Source organism: Clupea harengus, unplaced genomic scaffold, assembly GCF_900700415.2.
Source record: "Clupea harengus unplaced genomic scaffold, Ch_v2.0.2, whole genome shotgun sequence".
NCBI lineage: Eukaryota > Metazoa > Chordata > Actinopteri > Clupeiformes > Clupeidae > Clupea > Clupea harengus.
Window position 1 is genome coordinate 1 of NW_024879810.1, and position 6857 is coordinate 6857.

The following is a 6857-nucleotide window of genomic DNA, read 5'->3' on the forward strand; positions in this document are numbered from 1 at the left end:
CCCATTCACCAAAGCCGTGGACCTCGCACCTTCAACACAGCCGACCCATCGCACATTCAGAAAAAGCAACCTCCAGACTGACTAGACGCTAGCCACCTCATGGATTCTGGAAGATTATTACAGCTCTTTCAGTGGCATTTACTGGTATGTATGAGATAATTTCCTGATCAAACCATAGCTTCTGTAATAAGAGTATGCTGTGTAACCACTCACTGCTTCATCACTACACACATAGACCACATCTACACAGATCACCCTACACACACACACACACACACACACACATACACAAACACACTTATATTTACACACACAGAGAGAAAGGGAAAGAGACAAACATAGTCATAAACACACATGGGTGCATTCATAAACAAACAAACAAACACACACAAAGGCATGCACACACACAAAAAGATACACACACACACACACACACACACACGTATGGATACACACACACACACTTGTACTCTCTCTCTCACTGCCACCCTTCTCTGTTTGCCTAATCTGGGTCCCCCTGGGTCTCTGATCTGTCCCTGGCGATCGCAGCAGTGGAGTCGGCTGATTAGACAGGAACCACCGGCTCCCTCTGCATTATAAACACACAGGCCACAGCCGACATCACTCATCCCCACAAAACACACATCCGCTCGTGGGGACCGAGGACACAACCAGGATCAGAGCAGTAAGATCGGGAGAGAGTGTGTGTGTGTGTGTGTGTGTGTGTGTGTAACTGGGGGATGTGTTAGCTAATAGCCTGAGCAGCCTGTGGTTAGCAACCACCATTTTACACAGATGGTTAATTATGGGATGTGAGTGTTGCCAAGGGGAAACTGTCAATCAGCTGTATTTTCTTGGTTATTCTAGCAAACATATCAGCAATATCTGATTGTGTGAGTGTGTGTTTGTGTGTGCGTGCGTTCGTGCGTGTGTGTGTGTGTGTGGAGTGCATTTGTGCTTGTGGAAGGGATAAATGCAGTGTAGTTGACCAGTATGTGTGTATGTGATTGTGTATATATGTGAGTGTGCGAGAGTGTATATATATGATTATGTGCATGAGTGTGAATATATGGGAGTGTGTATATAAGGTGAGTGTGTACATGAGTGTGTATAGATGCGAGTGTGTGAGTGAGTGTGTACATACTGTATGTGAGGTGCGGTAGTTACTAAAGTCCTTTGTGCCCGTGAGCCACTACACCCCTCCCCTCCACCCCCTCCCTGTCACCAGCTAACCAAAGGCTTCTCAGAGGTCAACAACCAGCATGATGTTTGTGTGAAAAGGAGGGCTGATCTCGCTGCCTGAAAAGTGCTTGAGTGTGTGTGCGTTTATGTGTGCACGAGAGAGAGAGAGAAAGTGAGAAAGAGTGTGAGAGAGAGGACGATAGTGAGTGAAACTCAGAATACAAGGGCACCGTGACCTTGGCAGCAGTGAGGAGAGAGAAAAGCGAGAAAAGGACAAGAGAGGGTGGGCCAAGGCAACGCGAGTGTGGTTGCCAGGGACATCGAGGAGCGAGGCTCGTACCAAACCTAGGCAGCAGCAGAAGGGCTCATCCCTGTCCGTGGTGCTGAAGCTCCTTAGCAGCGCTCAGCCAGGCTGGCAGAGGTGCGGTGTCATTCTGGGGAGCTACATGATATCAGAGATGTGTTGACTTTCTCAAGGGAAGCTAAGGTGACAGGAATACACAAACTGCTCTGTTTCTCTCTCTATATATATATAGAGAGAGAATGTATGTACGTATATGTCCTCACATTTCTGAAATGTGTTTGTGTGTGTGTGTGTGTGTCAGTGTATGTCAATGTATCAGGGAGGTACTTTCTCATGGGAAGCTAGGGTGACAGGAATACGCCAACTACTGTCCATTTTTTCATTGAGATCTTACATCTTGCCTTTTTTTGCACAGTTTTTAAACTCTTTAAACTTTCTTTAGGAGAAATGTTATTTCGTGTTTTGGTATGAAAATATACAAAATTGACAACAAAAGGAAATATAATCTAAATCTAAACATACACATACACGCACACAGAGATTAACTCCCACAACTCCACAAGACTGAGCTGCATCCTGTGTCTGGGCTCTTGGCTAAATGGATGGTTCAGGGGGAGATTCAAATGCTCACATCATTCCTATGATTTACCTGCTACGTGTCCCTTTCCTTATACCATATAATCTGCACAGTCACAATAAATCTCCACCTCTGTTCCTAAATTTCGAAATTCAATCTCCAATTCTCTATTTCTACTCTGCATAAACACACACACACATACAGAGAGAGAGAGAGAGAGAGAGAGAGAGAGAGAGAGAGAGAGAGAGAGAGATGAGAGAGAGAGAGAGAAATGAGAGTTCCACACACTGCTGTGTCTTTGTGCGACTGCAAACCACCTTCATTTGAAGCAGCCGGAAGGACTTTGAATTTAAAAGGCTGGATGACATCAGATAATCCTTTTATAATCTCAAGCCTTTCAAACACAAACAGGACTCCCGTCGGTACTAACACAAAGGGAACCTCTTTCTGCATGTCCAAAACAACCCACTAAAAACACTACCAGTATGGAGCCAGGAGAGCATAACCTACACACACTCACACACATAGCTAGACACAAATAATAAATGATACGCACCCTCAATTACACCTCATACAATACCAATTACCAAGGTCTCACTGCCACCCACACAAATACTCTTTTAAACCATTACACATTAACCTCACGCAAGACATCAACCTTGTGGGGATTCACACACAGACACACACATACATACACATACATACACACACACACATACACATACACAGATACACACTCATACAAAGCAGAAGCAGTGAGAGACAGCGTGTCTGTCATCAAGACAACACTGTGAGTCAGGCAGTAATTACTGGTGGTAAAATATTCATCAAATAATCACAACACACACACACACACACACACACACACACACACACACACACACACACACACACACACAACACACACACACACACATCCTGCTGTCACTTTTCCATGACACCCTCAGGAAGGATATGAAATGTATGTGTGAAGCAAAGTGTAAAGAGAAAGAGAGAGTGCAATGTGTATGCATGTGTGTTTGTGTATATCAGCACATAAGAATTTGCATTTGGTTAACAACCACTGTAGGCTAACTGTTAGCCATGTCGAGTCCTAATAAGAACTGCACAGAGCTGGCTTAGTCTAGCATTTAGTGTAGTTAACAACCACTGCAGGTTAACTGTTAGCGCTAATGTTGTTAGCCATGTATAGTCCTATTAAGGACGTTGTACAATGTAAATGATGCCCCACCCTCTCCTTTCATATGTGAAGCATGTCTATCATGTGTTCCGGGATAGCAGATGCAGCTGGAGCAGATCTACAGTTCAGATCTACAGTTCACTGCTATTTAGAAAAGAGTACTTGTACAGAGTGTATGTAATGTTATGTTATGTTATATTATGTTTGCTATGTTATGCTATGGTAGGTTGTTGTGTGGTGCCTTGTCCTAAGAATTTCAGTGCCCAGTCTGACCCTGTGTCATTCTGTGCATCTGACAATAAAAGACTTGTAACTTGTAAAAACTTGACCAAAACATTACTAGGTTCTGACAGATCAGGGAAAGGCAGAAAAACAGATGATGTACAGAAAAAAAAATAGGATGCTAAATCTATAGCAGCTACTTGCACTGCTGGAACAAAGAAGACAGCTGGGAGAGAAGAAGAAGTCGTCATTCTTCACAGAACACAATAGATCCGTCTCATCTCACAGGCACTAGATGCCAAAATGACTCTCGAGAGCATCTGGCATATTCTGTAACAAGTGCCACAAAATTTCAACATCCCAAGATAGGGCTGTAGAGCATTTTTGAGTTCCAACATCCTCCAACCATTCTGAGCAAGACTTCTTCAGTCCCAACTATGGCCTAATTATTGTTCACACCACCACTCTCAGACCCATTGATTTATGTGATGTATTTAACATACAGACTATCAGCTCATTGCCATTGCCCTCGTCACCACTAAACATTTCAGTTCTCACAAAACTCAATTTCTTTCCCCATCTCTGGAGAATAGCACACTCTCTCTGCACACACATGCACACACACACACACACACACACACACACACCCACACACACACACACACACGCACACGCACACGCAAACACACACACACACACACACACACACACACACACACAGGTTGATCAGTGGGGGACATCTTCCTCTCCCCCACAGAGACACATAGGCTGGGGGCTGGGGATGGTCACAGTCCGCTAGCTCTCTGAGCTTCTGAAGGAGCACTGCTCATTACTAGTGATGATTCTCCATTAGGGAGCTGCTCGGGCAGGAGCTCTTATGAGGGATGAAATGTAACACGCTTCAGTAGCCTCTCAGTGGTAGCCTATGTAATTCTGAAGAGATGATACACCACCTGCTATTAGCAGGGGAGGGCAGGGCAGTATACCCATGAAGCACCATTCCCAGATGATTCCTGTTAGATCTCACCGACAAAGACCCATTTGCACACCAGATGAAGTGAAATCAAGATTTATTTGCAAACAGTAATCAATGTTCCAGTCAAATAATCAAATCTTCTAAGTGGTCTGAGAAGTCAAAAGAGAATGAATCAAAGAAATCAGGAAACACGGGCAGAATAATCCCAAAACCTCAGGCAGGATTCAGGTCAGAATTTATAGAGTCAGATTAGCAGTTTCACAAGCAGCATGAAACAGGGTCAGGAAGCAGGCACAGCAGCAAACAGGAAGTAACAGTTAAGGAAATCATTGTGATCAGGTGAGGGGCAGGGACAAACAGAAGCATGTGGCACTACAAAGCAAGGATGTCATGTCATCAGTCATGAAGAGCTCATCCGTTACCAAATGATTCTTTATATGGAAAAGATTATATGAAGAATCTTTAGCTTTCTGAGTTTTCTGAGCTTTCTGAAGGCTTCTAGGATTATCGTAAAAAAATCTGTATTGCGTATTTCCTAGAAGTTCATCTGATGTTCATGCAACTCTGTTGATAATTAAATCCCCTTTTTATACACTTTTTATAAAGCAGGAAGCAAAAAATCATGTACAAATATAAACAAAACAAACAGCAACTGAAGCTAGAGTACATAATGTAGACATGACAGATGTGGCAGGATGCAATAGACTAGAGCAATCTCCGTCACATATAAAACTGGGTTGTGTGACCCCAGTGACCTGGTGTAGCCTCTCTCAGCATGAATCCACTCCAGTACACCTCAGGGACCCGGAGTCTGGAGTCAGATGTCTGAGACGGAGAGGAGAGGCTCTACGCTCTGGTGAAGATGTACAGTACTGTGCAAAAGTTTTAGACACGTTTGAAACTGTACTGTAAAGTGCTTTCAAAATGACATGAATAGTTTTTACTTATTAATTAGCAACATTCAGTGTAAATACCTAAAACTATTTCACTAGGTGATATTGCCCATTGACACACTAATGCCGAATGCCTTTTGCACAGTACTGTAAGTTGTCAGATCTCTCTATTTCTCCATCTCTGTCTGTCAATCTTTCTCTCATATACACCCATCCTCTACCTCTCTCTCTTCCTATTGCTCCCTCTTCCTTTCTTCTCCCTCTCTCTCTCTCTCAGTCTTTCTGCCTGAGTATATAAATGTCACTCTTCCTTACATAGCTACTAGCCTGCTTGTCAAACGAAAATATTTCAAGATCTCTATCAGAGTCAATACGAATATCTTGAAGATTTACAGACGTAGCACGCAGAAGATAATATAGTTGCTACTGCACAAGAAACTCACATTACAGCAAAGACCCAAGCTGAGTTCCTCTGAAGGGCCCATTTTCTCTCACATTCTATTGGAGTCTAGAAAGAGGGAACCTGGTAGTGGTTGGGAACCAAAGGAGATTGGTAGTGGAGACAAAGTCGGCTATTGTCCTATGTAAGGCATGACATCTGATGAGAAGAGAATAGTAACAGAAAAAAATCTAATTTCCCTGACACGCATTCAAAGCACATGCACAGATTTTTAAAACTGTAAATTACAGAGTTAAATTTGCAAATCTCTATCTAATCTATATTATATTTTGCTTGGTGCACACACCAAGTTCTAAAACATTTTCCAGTTCAATATCTCTCCTCTGACAAACTTCTCTGTCAAGTGATCTCTTTAACAATTTAGTCCTTGATGGTAACTTGCCACTCTTCACTGATAGTGTTGCTGATTAGCAGAGATATGCTGCTGAGCTTAAAATAAATGTATTCTTAAATCTTGCCTTTTTTTTTCTTCTTCTTAGGATAGGCTCAGTTAAACCCCTATTGATTACCCAGAGGGAGACAGTGATTGGCTGTGACTGGACAGCAACCCGCTGACCCAAAGTACATCAAAGGCGGACGTTCTGATGGAAGCCCGGAGGCCCCATCAATCAAAGCCTAATGCCAGGGGTGACATCAGCACGACGCCACAGTCACGTCAGACTCCAGTGACGGAGGATGCTGCGCCAGCAGTTTCAGCAATATTGTAAAGACCGTTGACACACACACACACTGTACTCAGACACTGAGTGGGAGGGGCAGAAGGGAAGTAGGAAAGGACTCCGATCCTTTTCCTGTCTCAATTTTTAAAATGAAGTGAGATAATAGAAAGTCAAGGAGAACACAGATCAAGCAGCACTTGGCTCTCTGCGTTTCAGTTAGCATAATGGAATATTAAAAAAAGCCGCAACGGAAAATGTTTAAGTGGAACCCAGAAGATGTTGACTTCCAAGCAGAGACACACAGTGCAGTGCCAAGCAGCAGCCATTTGGTCTAATTGACACGGGCTGATTACTCCAAGTCCCTAGAGACAGGAAATGGTGGGGCACGACTGGCATTCTGGGCC

At 43.4% G+C, this 6857-nt stretch overlaps 1 long non-coding RNA gene across 1 annotated transcript; it reads left to right on the plus strand.

Annotated features, from left to right (window-relative positions):
- Positions 1 to 118: 118 nt before the first annotated feature.
- On the plus strand, positions 119 to 6857 carry LOC122130423. Its single transcript, XR_006151880.1, has 3 exons — positions 119 to 144; positions 550 to 685; positions 6274 to 6857. It is a non-coding gene; the product is annotated as an uncharacterized LOC122130423 (long non-coding RNA).